The 22,660-nt window shown below is 41.6% G+C and overlaps 1 long non-coding RNA gene across 1 annotated transcript in view; it reads left to right on the top strand.

The window, feature by feature from the left end:
• The window catches only part of LOC137232599 (uncharacterized), a 237,501-nt gene extending 215,375 nt beyond the window's left edge, over nucleotides 1-22,126 (top strand). Inside the window, exon 3 of the long non-coding RNA XR_010947091.1 lies at nucleotides 22,031-22,126. This is a non-coding gene — a long non-coding RNA (uncharacterized lncRNA). The remainder of the gene's footprint in view (nucleotides 1-22,030) is intronic.
• The last annotated feature ends 534 nt before the right edge of the window (nucleotides 22,127-22,660 follow it).

A 22,660-nucleotide genomic window follows, 5' to 3' on the forward strand; every position in this document is an offset into this window, starting at 1 on the left:
GCCAAGTTTCTAATGTATTTTATATTTCAAGTCACCCAGTGACGTTTTATGATGGAAGTGTTTTATTTTTCTACATTTCAAAAACAGCTTCAGAGTCTACATAGCTTTCCCTCAAATATAACTCTGTGCTCAGCATAAGTAGGGGAAAACATCTAGACCAAATTATTTTTCTTACAACACCAGGAACCGGTACCCTCTTCCTAGAGATTATATAGATTTCCCAATTTTGTCTTATACTTTGGGTTTTTGTCTAAACAAATAAGTGCTATCCACTAATTCATTTATTCACTTGTTCATTTATCCAAAAAAGATTTACTAAGTTCCTAACGGGCCAACCACCATGTTAGGTTGGGCTAACCTTGCGCTTAAGGTGCAAAGCAGATCTTAACGGGTGACCCATACTTGCTGGTAACTTTTTAAGTAGCAACCTTTTTGCTGTAAATTCAAAATACACAACAGCTGTTAAAGCCCCTGTTCACTCTTAATATTTTTAAGCTTAAATTGACCACACTACTCAGTGTGTGTCTGTGTGTGAATGTGAGTGCAGCTGTGTGAATGTGAGTGCGTGTGTATGTTGAACTAGATGTATTTCCCTCTTTGAACTAGAAATATTTATGAGGTACACTGCTTAGCAGTGTCACTGGTGACTGCGTTGTCCAGAGTAGCATAAAGTACAGCTGTTGCCCTTCCCGTTGAATAATTTTCTAAGAAAAAGAGCTGACTCAGTTTCTTTCAGCTATATTTCTTTGGACACAGATATGCTGAAATCCAAGATTTTTTAAGTTGAAAGAGTGGGCAAATTATTTGCTCTTATCTTTAGTACTTTAGAAAATCTTCAAGTGCATAATACAGGTCTCTGATCCAGAATAAATCTATCATCTCGGTGTTACAGCTGTTTCTAGACTACTCCCTCAGTCCTGACTCTTGATGACTTCAGGCGGTGCTGAGCTGAACTATCCCCCTTGCTAGTGAGAGGGTTTCTTGCTTAAACACATGGTGGAAATTGTCAAATTTCCTTCTCCCTAAATAACCTAATCCTATGCCCCGACCTAACTTAAACAGTGGTAGAATTTTGCTGAAGCACAAGGTTTGACCAACAGCCAAAACAGATAATGGGCATAGGAGAGGGGAGTGTTATGGGTGAAGAAGTTGAGGAAGGTCATTTTCAGTAAGTGAAGCTGTGGATGTGGATTAGCCCACTTGCATTTCAACTCACCAACACAATCAAGTGGCAGAAAAAAACAGAGCTCAGAGGTTGCCAGTCTTCAGCATCCCCAAGAATCTCCTGTGGAACTTGTTGTTTCAGGTCATCAGTGGCATCATCACCCCGCCCCCTGCCCAAAGACACATCCAGAGTCAGGGCTAGGAGCCAGGACTCTGTTAGGTGAGCAAGCATCCCAGGATACAGTAACTTAATACCAGTACTGGCAGTGGGGTCTTTCCTAAAGGTAGTTTATTTTATTATATGCATTTGTATTACAATGTATATATTATACATTTATCATATATAAAATATTTCCCTCTTTGCTTTGGCTGCCAGGAAACCGAAGAGAGTAACGGGAGTACCTCCCATTCACTTCTTATTTTAACGCTATCTCATTTGAGTTAATGAGAGACAGTGCAGCCGAACGGTTAAGAGTATGGACAGCAGAGCCAGACCCGCAGCTCCAAATACTAACTTTATCACTACTGGTTTGTGACCTTTGACATCTCATTACACTTTCTGTGCCTCACTTTTCAAATTAGTGAAACTGGAATAGGAGTCAAGAATCACAGAATCCTTGTCAGAATGAAATGAAGTAATATGTGCAGAGTGCCTGGCACATGGTTATCACCCGTGTATATATTTATTTTTATTACATCTGTGTTGTTATTTACTCCTCACAACAATTCTATGACACGCCTCTCATAAGCATTGGGGTAGAAAAAAACTGTAATTCAAAAAGGGTTGGTAACTTGCCTAAGTTTTCCCGTTAAGTGATCTGAACCCTGTCTGTCTGAATCCAAATCTTTTGACCGTTCCAACAGATCACAGTGTTTCCTGTGCTGTCAGAGATAAAGTTAATGTGTATGCCCCCATCTTAGCCAATGTTGTGGTAATATTTATAGTTCCGCTCTCTTGGTATAGTTTTTAATATCTCCTATCCATTTTCTTTTATTAATTAATTAATTTTTATTGGAGTAAAATTGCTTTACAATGTTGTGTTAGTTTCTGCTGTACAATGAAGTGAATCAGCTATACGTATACATATACCCGCTCCCTCTTGGACCTCCCTTCCTGCCCCCCCGCATCTAGGTCATCACGGAGCACCGAGCTGAGCTCCCTGTGCTATGCAGCAGGTTCCCACTATTTTTGATTGCATTATCTTATACATCTCTCATTGTAAGTTGCCTCAGATATTTTTTTGAAAATAGGCATAGAATAATTTTCAAATAAAATAAATATATCAAGGCAAATATTCAGCATATGGGTCTGTTGCCTGAGAAAGTGGACACATAAGTGCATTAAGACTGACAGTAAAATTTGTGTGATTGGATTTGAGACCAAGGCAAGCATGCTGGTATTTCTGGAGGAGCTCATCTCTACAGAGAACTAAGAAAAGCAGTTAATGAGTAAATCCATTGTCATCTGTTTTCATTGTACTGGATTTACCAATAAAATTCTGTAAATTATATAGAATGACCACAATATATAAATCCAAAGAATAAGAAGCTGTATTTTTCTTGATGGTCTGCGGCAAAAATTGGTGGCACAAACTGTGCTTCGGCCAAATTGATAATTGGTTGGAACTTGGATATTGATTGAGTCTAGTTCCTGCAGAGATTTTCTGCCCTTACAAAGTAAGGAAAGTAGGTCAAAGATGATAGCATGGCTGGAATGCATGACAAGTTGATGAAAAGTAGACGCTAAAATGATTTAGCACAGACTGTGGTAAGAACAAGCTTACCAGTTCAAAATGCGTGGAATGTCTGATTTAGTATCATCATCCCTATTGTCTTTTTTTTCTTGTTTTCTTTCTTTTTTTTTTTAACATCTTTATTGGAGTATAATTGCTTTACAATGGGGTGTTATTTTCTACTTTATAACAAAGTGAATCTGCTATACATATACATATATCCCCATATCTCCTCCCTCTTGCGTCTCCCTCCCACCCTCCCTATCCCACCCCTTTAGGTGGTCACAAAGCACCGAGCTGATCTCCCTGTGTTATGCGGCTGCTTCCCACTAGCTATCTATTTTACACTTGGTACTGTATATATATGTCCATGCCAATCTCGCACTTTGTCCCAGCTTACCCTTTCCCCTCCCCATGTCCTCAAGCCCATTCTCTACGTCTGCATCTTTATTCCTGTCCTGCCCCTAGGTTCTTCAGAACCTTTTTTTTTTTTTTCAATTCCATATATATGTGTTAGCATACAGTATTTGTGTCTCTCTTTCTGACTTACTTCACTCTGTATGACAGACTCTAGGTCCATCCACCTCACTACAAATAACTCATTTTCGTTACTTTGTATGTCTGAGTAATATTCCATTGTATATATGTGCCACATCTTCTTTATCCATTCATCTGTCAATGGACACTTAGGTTGCTTCCATGTCCTGACTATTGTAAATAGAGCTGCAATGAACACTGTGGTAGATGACTCTTTGAATTATGGTTTCCTCAGGGTATATGCCCAGTAGTGGGATTGCTGGGTCGTATGGTAGTTCTATTTTTGGTTTTTTAAGGAACCTCCATACTGTTCTCCATAGTGGCTCTATCAATTTACATTCCCACCAACAGTGCAAGAGGGTTCCCTTTTCTCCACACCCTCTCCAGCATTTATTGTTTGTAGACTTTGTGATGATGGCCATTCTGACTGGTGTGAGGTGATACCTCATTGTAGTTTTGATTTGCATTTCTCTAATGTTTAGTGATGTTGAGCATCCTTTCATGTGTTTGTTGGCAATCTGTATATGTTCTTTGGAGAAATGTCTGTTTAGGTCTTCTGCCCATGTTTGGATTGGGTTGTTTACATTTTGATATTGAGCTGCATGAGCTGCTTGTAAATTTTGGAGATTAATCATTTGTCAGTTGCTTCATTTGCAAATATTTTCTCCCCTTCTGAGGGTTGTCTTTTCGTCTTGTTTATGATTTCCTTTGCTGTGCAAAAGCTTTTGAGTTTCATTAGGTCCCATTTGTTTATTTTTATTTCCATTTCTCTAGGAGGTGGGTCAAAAAGGGTCTTGCTGTGATTTATGTCATAGACTGTTCTGCCTATGTTTTCCTCTAAGAGTTTTATAGTGTCTGGCCTTATTACATTTAGGCCTTTAATCCATTTTGAGTTTATTTTTGTGTATGGTGTTAGGGAATGTTCTAATTTCATTCTTTTACATGTAGCTGTCCAGTTTTTCCAGCACCACTTATTGAAGAGGCTGTCTTCTCTCCATTGTATTTTCTTGCCTCGTTTATCAAAAATAAGGTGACCATATGTGTGTGGGTTTATCTCTGGGCTTTCTATCCTATTCCATTGATCTATATTTCTGTTTTTGTGCCAGTATCATACTGTCTTGATTACTGTAGCTTTGTAGTATAGTCTGAAGTCAAGGAGCCTGATTCCTCCAGCTCTGTTTTTATTTCTGAAGATTGCTTTGGCTATTTGGGGTCTTTTGTGTTTGCATACAAATTATGAGCTTTTTTGTTCTAGTTCTGTGAAAAATGCCATTGGTAGTTTGATAGGGATTGCATTGAATCTGTAGATTGCTTGGGGTAGTATAGTCATTTTCAAATATTGATTCTTCCAATCCAAGAACATGGTATATCTCTCCATCTGTTTGTATCATCTTTAATTTCTTTCATCAGGTCTTATAGTTTTCTGCATACAGGTTTTTTTCTCCTTAAGTAGGTTTATTCCTAGGTATTTTACTCATTTTGTTGCAGTGGTAAAGGGGAGTGTTTCCTTAACTTCTCTTTCAAATTTTTCATCATTAGTGTATAGGAGTGCAAGAGATTTCTGTGCATTAATTTTGTATCCTGCTACTTTACCAAATTCATTGATTAGCTCTAGTAATTTTCTGGTAGTGTCTTTAGGATTCTCTATATATAGTATCATGTCACCTGCAAACAGTGACAGCTTTACTTCTTCTTTTCCAATTTGGATTCCTTTTATTTCTTTTTCTTCTCTGATTGCTGTGGCTAAAACTTCCAAAACTATGTTCAATAATAGTGGTGAGAGTGGGCAACCTTGTTTTGTTCCTGATCTTAGTGGAAATGGTTTGAGTTTTTCACCACTGAGAGTGATGTTGGGTGTGGGTTTGTCATATATGGTCTTTATTATGTTGAGGTAAGTTCTCTCTATGCCTACTTTCTGGAGATTTTTTTATCGTAAATGGGTGTTGAAGTTTGTCGAAAGCTTTTTCTGCATCTATTGAAATGATCATATGGTTTTTATCCTTCAATTTCTTAATATGGTTTATCACATCGATTGATTTGCATATATTGAAGAATCCTTGCATTCCTGGGATAAACCCCACTTGATCGTGGTGTATGACCCTTTTAATGTGCTCTTGGATTCTGTTTGCTAGTATTTTTTTGAGGATGTTTGCATCTATGTTCATCAGTGATATTAGCCTGTAGTTTTCATTCTTTGCGACATCTTTGTCTGGTTTTGGTATCAGGATGATGGTGGCCTCATAGAACGATTTTGGGAGTGTTCCTCCCTCTCGTATATTTTGGAAGAGTTTGAGAAGGATAGGTGTTAGCTCTTCTCTAAATGTTTAATAGAATTCGCCTGTGAAGCCGTCTGGTCCTGGGCTTTTGTTTGTTGGAAGATTTTTAATCACAGTCTTAATTTCAGTGCTTGTGATTGGTCTGTTTATATTTTCTGTTTCTTCCTGGTTCAGTCTCAGAAGGTTGTCCTCTTCTAAGAATTTATCCATTTCTTCTAGGTTGTCCGTTTTATTGGCATATAGGTGCTTCTAGTAATCTCTCATGATCCTTTGTATTTCTGCAGTGTCAGTTGTTACTTCTTTTTCATTTCTAATTCTATTGATTTGAGCCTTCTCCCTTTTTTCTGGATGAGTCTGGCTAATGGTTTATCATTGTTTATCTTCTTAGAGAACCAGCTTTTAATTTTATTGATCCTTGCTATCGTTTACTTCATTGCTTTTTCATTTATTTCTGATCTGATCTTTATGATTTCTTTCTTTCTGCTAACTTTGGGGTTTTTTGTTCTTCTTTCTCTAATTGCTTTAGGGGTAAGTTTAGGTTGTTTATTTGAGATGTTTCTTCTTTCTCGAGGTAGGATTGTATTGCTATAAACTTCCCTCTTAGAATTGCTTTTGCTGCATCCCATAGGTTTTGGATCATCATGTTTTCATTGTCACTTGTTTCTAGGTATTTTTTGATTTCCTCTTTGATTTCTTCAGTGATCTCTTGGTTATTTAGTAGTGTATTGTTTATCCTCCATGTATTTGTATTTTTTACAGATTTTTCCCTGTTTTTGATATCTAGTCTCATAGTGTTGTGGTCAGAAAAGATACTTGGTATGATTTCAATTTTCTTAAATTTACTGAGGCTTGAGTTGTGACCCAAGATATGACCTATCCTGGAAAATATTCCATGAGCACTTGAGAAGAAAGTGTATATTCTGTTGTTTTTTTGTGGAATGTCCTATAAATATCAATTAAGTCCACCTTGTTTAATGTATCATTTAAAGCTTGTGTTTCCTTATTTATTTTCAGTTCGGATGATCTGTTCATTGGTGAAAGTGGTGTGTTAAAGTCCCCTACTATGATTGTGTTACTGTCGATTTCCCCTTTTGTTTGTTAGCATTTGCCTTATGTATTGAGGTGCTCCTATGTTGCATGCATAAATATTTACAATTGTTATATCTTCTTCTTGGATTGATCCCTTGATCATTATGTAGTGTCCTTCTTTGTCTCTTCTAATAGTCTTTATTTTAAAGTCTATTTTGTCTGATAAGAGAATTGCTACTCCAGCTTTCTTTTGATTTGCATTTGCATGGAATCTCTTTTTCTATCCCCTCACTTTCAGTCTGTATGTGTCCCTAGGTCTGAAGTGGGTCTCTTGTAGACAGCATATATACAGGTCTTGTTTTTGTATCCATTCAGCCGGTCTATGTCTTTTGGTGGGAGCATTTAATCCATTTACATTTAAGGGAATTATTGATATGTATGTTCCTATTACCATTTTCTTAATTGTTTTTGGTTTGTTATTGTAGGTTTTTTCCTTCTGTTGTGTTTTCTGCCTAGAGAAGTTTCTTTAGTATTTGTTGTAAAGCTGGTTTGGTGGTGCTGAATTCTCTTAGCTTTTGCTTGTCTGTAAAGGTTTTAATTTCTCTGTCAAATCTGAATGAGATCCTTGCTGGGTAGAGTAATCTTGGTCATAGGTTCTTCCCTTTCATCACTTTAAATATGTCCAGTCCCTTCTGGCTTGCAGAGTTTCTGCTGAAAGATCAGCTGTTAACCTTATGGGAGTTCCCTTGTATGTTATTTGTTGTTTTTCCCTTGCTGCTTTTAATATTTTTTCTCTGTGTTTAATTTTTGATAGTTTGATTAATATGTGTCTTGGCATGTTTCCCTTAGGTTTATCCTGTATGGGACTCTCTGTCTTCCTGGACTTGATTAACTGTTTCCTTTCCCGTATTAGGAAAGTTTTCAGCTATAATCTATTCAAATATTTTGTCAGTCCCTTTCTTTTTCTCTTCTTCTTCTGGGACCCCTATAATGCGAATGTTGGTGCATTTAATGTTGTCCCAGAGGTCTCTGAGACTGTCCTCAATTCTTTTCATTCTTTTTTCTTTATCCTGCTCTGCAGTAGTTATTTCCACTATTTTATCTTCCAGGTCACTTATGTGTTCTTCCGCCTCAGTTATTCTGCTATTGATTCCTTCTAGAGAATTTTTCGTTTCATTTGTTGTGTTGTTCATCATTGTTTGTTTGCTCTTCAGTTCTTCTTGATCCTTGTTAAACTTTTCTTGTATTTTCTCCATTCTCTTTCCAAGATTTTGGATCATCTTTACTATCATTACTCTGAATTCTTTTTCAGGTAGACTGCTCATTTCCTCTCCATTTGTTAGGTCTGGTGGGTTTTTACCTTTCTCCCTCATCTGCTATGTGTTCTTCTGTCTTCTCACCTTGCTTAACTTACCGTGTTTGGCGTCTCTTTTTCACAGGCTGCAGCTTCGTAGTTCCCATTGTTTTTGGTGTCTGCCCCCAGTGGGTGAGGTTGGTTCAGTGGGTTTTGTAGGCTTCCTGGTGGAGGGGACTGGTGCCTGTGTTCTGGAGGATGAGGCTGGATCTTGTCTTTCTGGTGGGCAGGATTGTGTCTGGTGGGGTGTTTTGGGGTGTTTTTGACCTTATTATGATTTTAGGGACCCTCTTCTAACGGTTGGGGTTGTGTTCCTGTCTTGCTAGTTGTTTAGCATAGGGTGTTCAGCACTGTAGCTTGCTGGTCATTGAGTGGAGCTGAGTCTTAGCATTGAGATGGAGATCTCTGGGAGAACGTTTGCTGTTTGACATTACGTGGAGCCGGGAGGTCTCTGGTGGACCAATGTCCTGAACTTGGCTCTCCTACCTCAGAGACACAGGCCTAACACCTGGCCAGAGCACCAAGACCCTACCAGCCACACGGCTCAGAAGAAAAGGGAGAAAAGAAAGAAAGAAAGAAAGAGAGAGAGAGAGAGAGAGAGAGAGAGAGAGAGAGAGAGAGAGGGGGGGAGGGAGGGAGAGAGAGGAAGGAAGGAAGAAAGAAAGAAAAAATAAAAGAAAGTTATTAAAATAAAAAATAATTATTAAAAATTTTTATAAAGTAATTTTAAAAAAAGAAAGGAAGAAGAGAGCAACCAAACCAAAAAACAAATCCGCCAATGATAACAAGTGCTAAAAACTATACTAAAAAAAACCAAAACGCGGACAGACAGAACCCTAGGACAAATGGTAAAAGCAAGGCTATACAGACAAAATCACACAAAGAAGCATACACATACACACTCACAAAAAGAGCAAAAAGAAAAAATATATATATGTATCATTGCTCTCAAAGTCCAGTGCCTCAATTTGGGGATGATTCGTTGTCTGTTCAGGTATTCCAGAGATGCAGGTACATCCAGTTGATTATGGAGATATAATCTGCTGCTCCTGAGACCGATGGGAGAGATTTCCCTTTCTCTTCTTTGTTTGCACAGCTCCTGGGATTCAGCTTTGGATTTGGCCCCGCCTCTTCGTGTAGGTTGCCTCAGGGCATCTGTTCTTCGCGCAGACAGGACGGGGTTAAAGTAGCAGCTGATTGGGGGGGGGGAGGCTCTGGCTTACTCAGGCCGGGGGGGAGGGAGGGGTATGGAGTGCGGGGCGAGCCTGTGGCGGAAGAGGCCAGCATGATATTGCACCAGCCTGAGGCGCGCCATGTTTTCTCCTGGGGAAGTTGTCCCTGGATCATGGGACCCTGGCAGTGGCGGGCTGCACAGGCTCCCGGGAGGGGAGGTGTGGAGAGTGACCTGTGCTCGCACACAGGCTTCTTGGTGGCTGCAGCAGCAGCCTTAGCGTCTCATGCCCATCTCTGGTGTCCACACTGATAGCCGCGACTCACGCCCGTCTCTGGAGCTCGTTTAGGTGGTGCTCTGAATCCCCTCTCCTCGCGCACCCTGAAACAATGGTCTCTTGCCTCTTGGGTAGGTCCAGACTTTTTCCTGGACTCCCTCCCGTCTAGCTGTAGTGCACTAGCCCCCTTCAGGCTGTGTTCATGCAGCCAATCCCAGTCCTCTCCCTGGGATCTGACCTCCAAAGCCTGAGCCTCAGCTCCCAGCCCCCGCCCGCCCTGGTGGGTGAGCAGACAAGCCTCTCGGGCTGGTGAGTGCCGGTCGGCACTGATCCTCTGTGCGGGAATCTCTCTGCTTTGCCCTCTGCACCCCTGTTGCTGCGCTCTCCTCCTTGGCTCCAAAGCACCCCCCCCCCCCGCCACCCGCAGTCTCCACCCGCAAAGGGGCTTCCTAGTGTGTGGAAACCTTTCCTCCTTCACGGCTCCCTCCCACTGGTGCAGGTCCCGTCCCTATTCTTTCGTCTCTGTTTATTCTTTTTTCTTTTGCCCTACCCAGGTACGTGGGGAGTTTCTTGCCTTTTGGGAAGTCTGAGGTCTTCTGCCAGCGTTCAGTAGGTGTTCTGTAGGAGTTGTTCCACGTGTAGATGTACTTCTGATGTATTTGTGAGGAGGAAGGCGATCTCTATGTCTCACTCCTCTGCCATCTTGGAGGTCTCCCCCTATTGTCTTTAATCCTATGGATAGAGACACACACCAGAAATAATCCCCAGCTCTTTCGATCTTTGTCATGAAGCACACAGTTGTCCATTCCTTGTGGGGATCCTCACCTTTTCTTCTTTTCTGGACAACAGCTGATTGTTTCCTGCAGCTTCAAACCTCAGGAAGCTCTTTTATGAGGTTGTGGAGCTGAAATGCACTTTCTAGGAGTCTGTAAGATTGCAGCCTATACCAGAGGAGCTGGTCTTCCAACAGGACCTCTAAAAACATGGGTCATTAGAATCACCACAGGAAGTTAGTGTACCTGGTATGCTGTAGCTGTGACCTTTCATGCCAGCCACTCAGTCTCTGAACCACCACTGACCAACAGTGATCTGCAGGCATCTGTCATCTGTCAGGGGTTCTGACAGCTGCTAGAGGTATAGAGTCTGCCTGGGGGATGATACAGACCTCATCCCAGGAAGGAGCTTTCCAACAATCTGTAGAGCTGTCTCCAGTAATTTGGGAAACAGCCCCTTCATTCCAGGGTTGCCATGAACAGGAGCTTCTTAGTCTTAGAACAAATACTTGTGATATGGAACAACAAGGGACTTCTTTGCCACAAAGAACATACGTCTTCTCAGAGCATCACTTTCAGGCCATGGGAATCTCCCTGCCTTCCTCAACCCAATTGCTTAAAATAAACTATTATATTGGATAAACTAGAATTTTTCTGTTTGCTCCATGGGAAGACTTTTCCTTATTTCTCCTTGAAGAAGCTGCATGGAAGTTCCCAAATGCCCTGGAAGAGCCCTCTTCCATTTCAGTATGGCAGAGAGGGTGCTTCTGTGAGACCCTGATGAGGTTACAAATTTTAAAGTTGGACACAACCTAATTAATAAACAATGAGGCAATGGTTTTATGTTGTGGATAAATATTAAGTAGTATAATATTATATCAACAAAACAGAACAGAAAATCATAGCGCACATTCTTGAGTTTCTAAGAAGCTTGGAAGAAAACAATAAAAATGTATTCAGCACTTAACTATATGCGAGGAATGATACTAAATCCTTTCTACACATTAACTCATTTAGTATTTGAAACAAAGCCTATGGGAAATGTGCTATTATTATCTTTATTCTACAGATTAGGAAGCTAAGGCTTAAAGAGATTAAGCAATTTGCACAGAATTATTGTAGTAGTTAGCTTCTGCTAACTAATGAAATAAAGTGTTTTAAAACAGCAAACATTTACTATTTGCCATAATTCTGTGGCTTGACTGCAATTCTTCTGGACTCAGTAACCTGGCCAGGGCTGAATGGTCAAGGATGGCCTCTCTCCCATCTCTGGGCCTTCACTGGGACAATGGGACAGCTGGGCCTCGCCCCATGTGGTCACTTATCCTCCAGGAAGCTAACCCAGGCTTGTTCACACGGTGGTGGAGGAGTTCCCAGTCACAAGAGTGGCCAAAACCAAATACCCAAGCATTTTTCGAGTTTCTGCTGGTGTCATGTTTGATAACATCCCACTGGTTAAATGAAATAAGCCATGTTGGGCCGACGGGTGGGGAAATAGATTCCACCTCTTGACTGCAAGAGTGGCATAGTCACATTGCAAGGGGGCTTGCATACAGGAATGGGAAAAATTTGTGGCCGTTTGTGATCTATCCTAGTCACAAATTCAGTAAGTGGCCAGAAAGGTATTAGAATCTAGGTATCTCACTGCAGAGTCACACTACGCTACTGGACATGTGATGATGATCTTCTTTGGATATCTTGATGCTTTGGGATTTTGTTTTCAGTTTTATATAATGAATATGAATTACTGTGAGAATTAATGTAACTTAAAAAACCTATTATGAATGCATTTAGATAATCTAGGCACTTTGAATAAAAGACTCATATCACAGGCACCTCACCTTAACATTTTGTAGCACGTCTCCTGGTTTTCCAACCTCTGAGGTGTCCACAGAGTTGACTACAGACTCTTAGAAGTTACTATAAATTATGACATAGTACCTTACGTGAACTCTGTCAGAAACAGCAGAGAAGCAGCTGTGTGATTCCCACCGAAGTTTCTCATGTGAGCCAAACCCATGTCGTCTGAGCTGCTTTCTACCATAACTGTCCTGGCACCACAGGAATGCCAAGAAATAGCCAAAGAACCTGAAAGGTTGCGACTAACTGCCTTCTGTCTCCACTAAGCTCTGGGAGGATGGGTTTAGAAACAGCTTTATGCTGATTCTTCAAGTTGTGTGCAGTTAAAGTGTTTTATAAACAAAAGTGGTGGATTCATACATTTATTCATTCTTCAGATTTCTTTTTTTTTTTTTTTTTGCGGTACTCGGGCCTCTCACTGTTGCGGCCTCTCCCATTGCGGAGCACAGGCTCCGGACGCGCAGGCTCAGCGGCCATGGCTCACGGGCCTAGCCGCTCCACGGCATGTGGGATCCTCCCGGACCGGGGCACGAACCCGCGTCCCCTGCATCGGCAGGCGGACTCCCAACCACTGCGCCACCAGGGAAGCCTCCTTGTTCAGGTTTTTATTGAGTGCCCACCATGTGCTGGCACTTGGCTGGGAGCTGGGGATGCAGTGGCGAATAAGACAGAATTTCTGACCTCAGAGAGCTTCCATTCGAATGAGGGAAATAGTTAACAAGTCAACAGATAATAGACAAGACAACTGCACAGCTGAATGCAATGAGGTGGAGGGCCACTAAGGCAGCCACTGTGAACTGAGCGGTCAGGGAGCACCTCTCTGAAGAGAGCACTAGAGCAAGAACCTGAAAGATGAGAATGAGCTGGTCCCATGAAGTACTGGGGATGGGACATTTCAGGGAGAGGGAAAAGCAAATGCAAGGGCCTGGAAGCAGGTAAGGGCTTGTTTGTGTTTTGGAGAAACAGAAAGGAGGAATTGTGCTTCCCTCTTCTCCCTTCTCCACCATGTCTCCGCCTCAGTTGGTGCAATGGCCGTGTAAGAAAACGTAGGACCAAATCAAGCAAAGTTAATCAAAATGTGGCAGACAAAACTATCACTTTTTTGTAGTGAGAAATGCAACTTACTATTCAAAATAGTATTTCTTCACATCTTTGACACTTGTGCCATCAACATCAGTATTCATGAGAAGGGTGATCATTTCTTGATTAAAAATCTAATACCTAAATGTGGTTCTAATATATTAGTGGATGTCTATGGGAGCCATTTTCCATTAACTGGTACTGAATAAATCTGTATGTGATTGTCACTCAGTAATTATCTACAATGAAATCATGTGCTATGAATGCTTAAATTTGAAGCTGGGTAAAAAGCATAAAAATTATAGGGTTTTTTTTGGTCTTACAAAGCATTAGGATCACTTTACAGAAATTTTCTTAATATAAACATTTTTTTTCCAAAGTATATTTTTGTTGTCTTCCTGCTTCCATAATTATTCTGTACTTTGTTAGTGAAAGGAATGTCTGCCTTATCACTTCTGTTAAACATCTATGTTATTTTACTTTATTTTTGGCATACAAAATGCCCTTGATTCCACAAATATTTATCGAGCATCACTCTCTGCCCAGCCCTGGGCTAGGTGTTGGGAATACCAAGACAAACAGGACAAAATGTTTATCCTCTTGGACATATCATTTTGTGCCTCTCAGGGCAAGCCTTCTAATTACAAAGAGACAGTTTAACATTTGCTACTCCCTAAAACCCTTCAGTATTACAGAACTAGCTCCTACAGCAGTTTATCCCCAACCTTACATGGTACACAGAGAAATACGATTTTACCACCTAGTCTCAGAGACAAAAAATGAAAAGTAAAATGCAAACAAATTCCTGCCGAAACAAAAATTTCTCTCAAACCCAGTCTGCAAAGTGATAGGCCCTGACGTGGATGCTGGCGGCCAGCACAACAGAAGTCAAGGGTTATTTCAGATGCATGGGAGGGACAAAATGCAGATGGCTTTGCCCACTCCGTACATATACTAAGCACTCATACTGTGAGTGCGTGTGTGTGTGTGTGTGTGTGTGTGTGTAAAATGGATTAGACAGCTCTACTGAAAAGAAGTTGCAGGTGTTGACTAGAGCATTAGAGTTTAATGCTCTCAGCCTTAAAGGCATGGTCTGCAACCTAATTTCTGGAACTCTTACATCTCAAGAGATGCAAAAACTAGGCTGCTGAGAGGACTGAACTGCATGACCCATCCCACTTGGGCCCCTGTGGTCAGAAGCTGATCAAGAGCTTCATTATCTATTGGCAGGTATGGCTGACAGAGGAGCACCCGTTAGCTAGGTTAGCTGGCAGGAGGCTGGGATCTTTGACTCTGGCTTTGTGTGTGTGTGTGTGTGTGTGTGTGTGTTGCTCAATAAAATTTCTACCTCTGCTAGGCCTGCTGCCAAGAAAAATAATAATAAAAAAAAGCAGGCTGAGGAAAATTGCATGTTTGAATGTAAGTATACTGAATAATACTTCTTTGTCTTAAAGATGTTGGGCTATTGCTGTTCATTTTTGCTTGAGGAAATTTCTTGTTTTAGAGGGTTCAGTGTTAAGAGGCAGTATGAGAAAATCCAGAATGTGCAATTAAGTAACTCACAAAGCCAGTCAGCAAGAGACAAAATAAACTAGTTTCAAAAGTGTTTTTTACTCAACAGTAAAGTTTGGCCAAACTTTATTATTACAATCAAATGCTCAGTGGTTGCTAGATGGGTAATTTCTATAATTATAGTCCGAAATGGGAAACCTCTCATTGTGGGAGAATCATGAAATCATGGTGAAAGAAAACTGTAGATATTGTAGAGTGAGAGGTGGGATAGTTCTTGATAAAACCTAAAAAAAACTTTAAGGTTATGAACCTTAAAATATTACATTGAGTGAAAGAAGCTGGCACAAAGAAGTACAGTCATCCCTTGATATCTGAGGGGGGATTGGGTCCAAGACCAGCCCTGGGTACCAAAATCTGTGGATTTTCAAAGTCTCATAGTTGGTCCTCCATCCACAGATTCCACATCTGCAGATTCAGTCAACCACAGATCATAAAAATAGTACTGTATGTTATCTGTGGTTCATTGAATCGGCCAATGTACAACCTGTGGATACCAGGTGACTGTACATACTATACGATTTCAGTTATATGAAGTTCAAGAACAGACAAAATTTATCACTGTTGATAAAAATCAAAGAACTGACTAGAAATGGACATGATGGAACTTTCTGGGATGATGGAAATGCTCTATATCTTGTTCTGGGTGGTGGTTACATGTTAGATCCATGCATTTTAATGCCTATAAATTATGCCTCAGTTCAAAATGAATAAAACTGAACACTTCAGATTTATGCACTTTAATGTATGTAAGTTATACCTCAATTAAAAAATGAATAAAATTATACACACACAAAGATATCTGTTAAATAGTCTCAAACGTTGTTTTTCCTGAATTGATCCTCATGCAAACATATTGATCACTTCTGTTTTAAATAGTTCTTTCTTTTACCTGTTTGCCAAATGACAATTTTATTAAATAAGGATTAAACCTGCATAGTCTCACAGATTTTTCTAATTGTAACTAGTATTGGTGAACTGTGGTTTACATTCTAGGCCCTATTGACTGTTCCTTGTTTAGACAAGATATATTTTAAAACTCTCTAAGGGTTAGTTATTTCTTCTGTACAATAAAGATGATTAAACTTTCCTAAAGACTGTGTAGAAGCAAAAAGATAAGGTACATTATAGTCCTGCTAGTTCAAATGTCATTTCAGATTGTTGGCCTCAGCATCTCTCAAAATTTCTGGCCCCACCCTGGACCTACTAAATCAGAATCTTTGTTTTAACAGAATGCCAAGGTAATTTGTATGCATACGAAAGTTTTAGAGGCACTGTCTTAAAATACATCGTAAATTATAACATGAGATACAGTATTAGAAATTGTCATCAATGCAGTTTCTACGGTGGAAACATGGCTCAGTGTTTAGCATGTACGTTTCTCCTGTTTTTGCCAGTCTGTTGGGCTGAAACCACTCTGCCGCCATTGTGGTAACATCTTTATGAACCGCGGCCGCCACGAGTTGCTGGTGGAGGCACCTCATAAGTCAGTGTAGGATGCTCTTCTAGGACCGGCCAACGAACTACATTTCCAGCTTCCCAGTATACGATTTCGTGTGGAATCAGTGTGGCCTAAGAGCTATGGGAACGTATACATGCTGTCAGAACACTGACAGTTCCTTCAAACTCCAAAAGCAATGAGAGATGTCCACCCTGGAATTTGATTTTCTTCCCCACAAATCTGTTTCTAGCCAAGCTCAGTAAAAGGTGCTGCCCTCCACGCCATCAGTGAAGCCGGAGAGCTTCAGGTCCTCTGACGCCCACCTCTACCCGGTCCATCAGCACGTCCCATCAAGCCCGTCTCCAAATTTCCCTTCAGTCTTCCTGGCTCCCTCCATTTTCACCACCAGCACCACCACCATCTCTTACTTGAACTACTGCCTCCTAGTGGCTCTCCGCTTCCACTGCATACCCTTTCACCGTTCAGCACAGCTCAGAGAAAACGTCACATCACTCCTCAGGCGAAACCCTCCCACGTGTTCCTGTTATGTGTAGACTAAGTGTCATACCTCCCACGTGCTCCTGGAAGGCCCCACAAGGTCTTGGCAGAATTGGTTCCCGTGTGTCTCAGCAGCTGCCGCTGCTCCTCTTGTTGCTCACTCAGCGTCAGCTTCTTCTACCTCAGGTCCTCAAGTTAGCTTGCCCCGTGCCTGTGTACCTTGCACATGCTTCTCCCTTGCTGAGATCCGTCTCCTTTGAATTCATAGCTCATTTTGGTCCTTCTCATGTCAGTTAATCCCCCACTTCTGTGAGTGCTCTACCTAAAGTAGCCCCCTCTGTCAGCCTGTGTCTCAGCCCTTTGTTTCTTTCCTGCACGGCGCTTTACACAAGTCGTAGCCATTCTGCATATTTGTCTGGTTTTGTTTTATCTCCTCCTTGGGAATAGTAGGGCTCATGTCTATATCGTCCCCTATACTATTGTGTCCCCTGGTGTCCCTCAGTGCCAGTTACATGGCAGGTGCTTAATAGATACTGGTTACGACTAACTGACTGACTACCTGAATGAATAAATGAATGAATGAATGAGTGAATGGATTTATGACCTTATCGCTAAATGGCTGCTTAATTATGTGATGTTGTCTGGAATTTATCTCCAAACAAAGTAAAAAAAAAAATGCCCACCTCTTAATTCTAAGCTCATCCACACCAGCTTGCTGAATGCATTGTTAAAATTCTCAAAAAGCACTTAAAAAAAAAAGAAAGAAAAGCAGAATTCATTTTTGCAGAGCTTTTTTGCTTTGTATCCCTGATCCTCCCATGACCTCATCTTGCTTTCGGAAGGGGCGGTTCCCTTGCAGTAGTTTCATCAATCTTTTGTCCCTGGCCCCCTGCTGTTGGTGACCTCAGGAAAAGCAAGCACGACATCACCTTTAATTAGCAGGAGAGGAGCCTGCCTGATATACACAGCACCTTAGAAACAAGAAACAGAAAAATGTAAGGCAGGACCAGGTTCATGGGAAGGAACTAGGAAATGAAAAAGAATAATTATCCTGTTTTAACATAATGTTGTTAATCTGTATTGCCCATTATCATCTAGAGAGTCTCGCCTATTGAAGTATGTGAGCTGTGGAGCTCCTCTTTGCTTCAGCAGTGTAGCTAATGTTAGGGACTGGCTCCCCATCCATCATAATAATTAGTATGTCATAATTTTCTGCCCTTCTTGACTCTGCAGTAAAGAGATAGAAGAGGCATTTAAAGTTACTCAGGAATTGTTCACTAAATCTCCTCCCGGTTCTTTATGGGGATGGGTAGCTGTATTTCTGCCCTGTTTATTTTATGTTTGGCCTGTGATAATGAAGTATATTTCATCTGGAAGCATATAGCTTTAATTTTCATGTTCTACGTGGAAACATCTCACGGTGTCCTTTTGTTTTAGCTGTACGGTATATAAAGAGAGCCCACGCTTCTTTCTGAACTCACCCATCACCCACCAGAGTTAATTCTAGTTTCAAAACCAACATTATGGTTTTATGAGCTGACTACATAATAACACGCACTGGTTCTACAGTCCTTTAGAGTCTACAAAGTGCTCTCCTTGTTTTACCCCTTAATTCTCGCAACTGCCCGGGGATGTAGGAAAGGCAGGGATTATCCACATGCTCCTTTTTACAGAATGAGGAGCAGAAAGGTCAACTGACTTGACTAAGAGGCAGGACTCGAATCCAGGTTCTCTAATTATAAATTATGGGTCTTCTCTGTTACTCTGGCAATATCTCCTTCTGCTCCGGAGTATGCTTCTGCTGAAATGGAGAAGGAAATTTTCATTTATGCTTTCTTTCCCTCAGCATTGTGAACAGGATAAGCTTTCCCTCTTCTGGTAGATAAAGGGAAAGGATGTTTGTATAAAAATGTAGAGCTGGGCTTCCCTGGTGGCACAGTGGTTGAGAGTCCGCCTGCCGATGCAGGGGACACGGGTTCGTGCCCCGGTCCGGGAAGATCCCACATGCCGCGGAGCGGCTGGGCCCGTGAGCCATGGCCGCTGAGCCTGCGCGTCCGGAGCCTGTGCTCCGCAACGGGAGAGGCCACAACAGTGAGAGGCCCGCGTACCGCAAAGAAAAAAAAAAATTGTAGAGCTTAAAAGGGATTTTTGGCCTGCGGCAGGGGTTCTCAAAGTGTGGTCTCCAGACCAGCAGCCTCAGCAGCTCCAGGAATCTTGTTAAAAGTGTATATTTTCAATCCCCATCCTAGACCTACTGGTCAGAAACTCTGGGGTGAGGCTCAGCAGTCTGCTGAAAGAAGCCCTCCAGGTGATGCTGATATAGGCTAAAGTTTCAGAACTGCAGTCTAGGGAAAAGATGGGGAAACACAGCAAGGATAGAGAAGAGAGAAATGACATCGTGTCCTACGGGGAGGAAAACCCTCTTAGGTTCAATATCAGGGCTATGTAAATTCAACTGACAAAAGTAGATGAACAGGATAAAATTTATATAATTTGTATTTGATGTTAACATTTTGTGTGTATATGTAAGGGTCTCATAGAAAAAGACATGAAAACCCAGAGAAACAGTTGGGCCTAAGAGCTTATATACTATTTTAACAAAGAGCCATAAATTTGTGGAGAGGCGACAAGACGAAGGAAAAGAGTTTGGGCTTCTAGGGACAGTAAGTTGTGGGAAAGTAAATATATGGGAGAAACTAATGGAAGGTAAGATTTCAGTAATATTTGTTCATGCAGAATCAAGTAAATGCTGCCTCCAGTAATAAAAGTTGTCTCCTCTTCCTGGTGTGGGAGAGGGGAGTGGACTCACCTTCACAAAAGGACATTTATACCCAGCTTTTAGACAGAAAGGGGGAGGGCAGAGAGCTTTTCTTGCATCTGCTGTTTCTCAATCACTTTCAGTTCAAAATAACTCTTATGCCAAAGTGGCATATCTGGGGATGGCATATTCTGACCCCGTTCCATACCAAGGGCACAGAGTCTAGAGCCAGACTGCTGGGTTTATATTGCAGTCTTCCTTCATTCATAAAGTATTTACTGAACATTTACTATGTGCCAGGCACTGTGCAGAAGCTTGGGATATAGCAGGGGAAAAAAACCAAAGATCTCTGTCCTCATGGACCAGACGTTCTGCCTTACTCCAGTTGACTGAGTGCTCTAAGGCACAAGGTACTTCCCCTCTCTGTCCCCTGATTCCTGGCCTGTCAAGGGAAAATACCAATTGTGCCTAACTCACAGGGACTTTGTAAGGATGACACATGAGGCACCCAGTGCCCAGCACACACTTAGAACACTGTATGTGCTCGCCTCCTCCTTGATGAGCACAATCTCAGCTGCTCAGTGCTATCAACAAGCTGGCAGTCACACTTCTTGCCAGCTGTCCCAAACTATGATCATAACTCCTAAAGAAATATACCATTTCCTAGAGGTACCAGACTGACACAGATATCACAAAGATGCTTAAAGTGGATGCTCAAAATATTCAACTTATAAATTTCCCGACAATAGATTTCACAAAGAGATGATAGGTGCCTCTTTGTGAGACAGTCAGATTTTGTCATAATTTCTAGTATCACTATGGCAGTATTGGCCCAAATCCTCTGGGAATAAATGTGTTCCTGACACTGCTTCTGAGTCCTCTAACCTGACATTAGTCCAGGGCTCAAAGATGAGGAACTTACAGGATGATTTCAAGCAGCACAGGGATTAATTCAAGATGACCTAGATTTAAAGGTCTGGCTGCTCCAGGAGGGCAGAGATGGAGTGAAGAGATGAGCCTTCCTTGGGTTAACTTCAGGTCTGCTCTTCCCCAAATAGAAAATGGTTTGTGCTGTGTCCAAAGCCTGGCTCAAATCTCAGCTCCCCTAAGACATGCTCGCATGTCGTATCAGCCTGTGTGAAATTCTCCTGACAGGGGTTTGGTGCCCCTCCCCACCTCCTTTAGCCTTCCCCCCGCAAAGGAGCAGACAAACACAGCTAGCTAGCTATGGGGGAAACAAAGTACTGCATCGCTGTATTTAATGCAGTTCCTTGAAAATCCCTCCCCCCTCAGGACAAGACTGCAGTGAAAGCTGTATTGAAAAGACAGTATAGGCAAAAATCTAATTAGACCACATATGCCCACTTCCCCAGATAGAAGTATTGAGAATGGTTTTTATTGTGTGGCATGTTTATTGCACGGTATGTTTGTTGGATATGTTGAAGAGAGAGCCAGACAGACACAGAGAGTGAGTGGGTATTTGGACCTCAGAGCAAGAGAGAACAAGAAGGGAGGAAGAAAGGGAGAGAGGGATGAGGAAGGAAAGAAGGTAGAAAGGGAAGGAGGAAGGGAAGACTGGGGGGAAGGAAGGAGAATAGGAAAGGAGGGATGGAAGGAAGGAAAAAGGAAGGAAAAGAGCGAGAAAGAGAAGGAGGAAGGGAAGTATAAAGGAGAGGAAGGAGGCAGGAAGGAAGGGAGGCAGGGGAGATGACCTGGACCTGCAGAGCCAACTCCAAGTCCACATACCCAACCTGCTGCCTGATGGAGAAGGGAAGACAGACCTCCCCAACCCACTGTCTGTCAGTGGGCATGGCTGGCCCCACCTGCTTCTGTGTAGAGCAGGAGGTGGCAGAAGGGTGCATCTTGTGTGAGGACCCCTTTGATTCAGTGTTCCTACCACCTCTGTAATGCAGCCTGATGATTGAAGATCCTCTCCCCATCCTCTGTCCTCTCCTCCCCATGGGACCTTTGCCTCTACCATGGGGACTCAGCCGTGTGGACCTTGTGATCCACATACACCTGCACACCTGTATCTTCCCCTAGACTTTGGGATCTTGGACGCTAGGGGCCACCTTTTAGGCACCATTTAATTTCCTACAATGCCTAGTGCTTTACACTTAGTAGGGATCATGATGTTTATTTAATGTAGTGAAATTGTTTACTGGGCCCTGTCCTATTTCTCGGAGAAATATAGACCAACTGGGGTACAGTTTTTCTAGTGTACTCTAGTGATTATAAGGGACAAAACAATTCTTCCTTTTAATCCTTTCTTAATGATGAAACATTACTGAGCTAAAATTTAGTGGAACATTTTATGTTGTTTTGTTTTTTCTCCTCCTGCCAGCACTGCCCCATTCCAACAAGAATAAAGCTCTGAAGGAACCCCTCGTATTTCAGATCTAAATTTAAAGAAGTCTGACTCGATTGCTCAGTTAATTAAATTTGCAGTAGTCTCTTAAGAGATACTTATGGACTTATCTCACACTTTTCCATTTTTCCTTTTCTTCCAGTTGAGAAGTAGCAAATATGAAGTGACAACCACGTTACTGTACATGGAGTTATTTACAGGCCAAGATGATTGGTTTCCTGATAATCATTTCATAAGGTAATTTTCTTGGGATGCAGACACTGGCCCCTTTGGTTTATCCTGTCCACGTGTTGCATTGTTTGTTTCCTCAGTCTCACAAGACACCCCAGGTAGAACCACGGCCCATTTGAGTTTGGCAGATACACTTATTGAAATTTGGAGTTTCCTTTGTGGCTTGTGGCTAAAAGCCAAAGATTTGGACATGTGGCTTACCACTCAAACATCTTAAAAGTAGAAGCCACAGCATAAGATGAGGCCATCAAAATTTCCATTGCCTGAAAACCAAAGGATATATAGACTCCCAATTCCAGGACAAGCTTTTATTCAGCTGTGAAATATTCAAGCCAATTTCTCCAATAATGATACTGAACACTATGTAGCATTTAAAAAAATCACAGCCTATTTTTCACATCCATAGCTTCTAGTATCTCTGTGAGTGTGGCACAGGAGCTTTGATAAAATCTTTATTGCTTTCTCCTATAGAATCCTCACAATACCTTATGAGACCGGTTGTTCTTATCTCCATGTTATAAATGTAGAAACTGAGGTTTAG

This window comes from Pseudorca crassidens, chromosome 10 (assembly GCF_039906515.1).
Source record: "Pseudorca crassidens isolate mPseCra1 chromosome 10, mPseCra1.hap1, whole genome shotgun sequence".
NCBI classification, from domain to species: Eukaryota; Metazoa; Chordata; class Mammalia; order Artiodactyla; family Delphinidae; genus Pseudorca; species Pseudorca crassidens.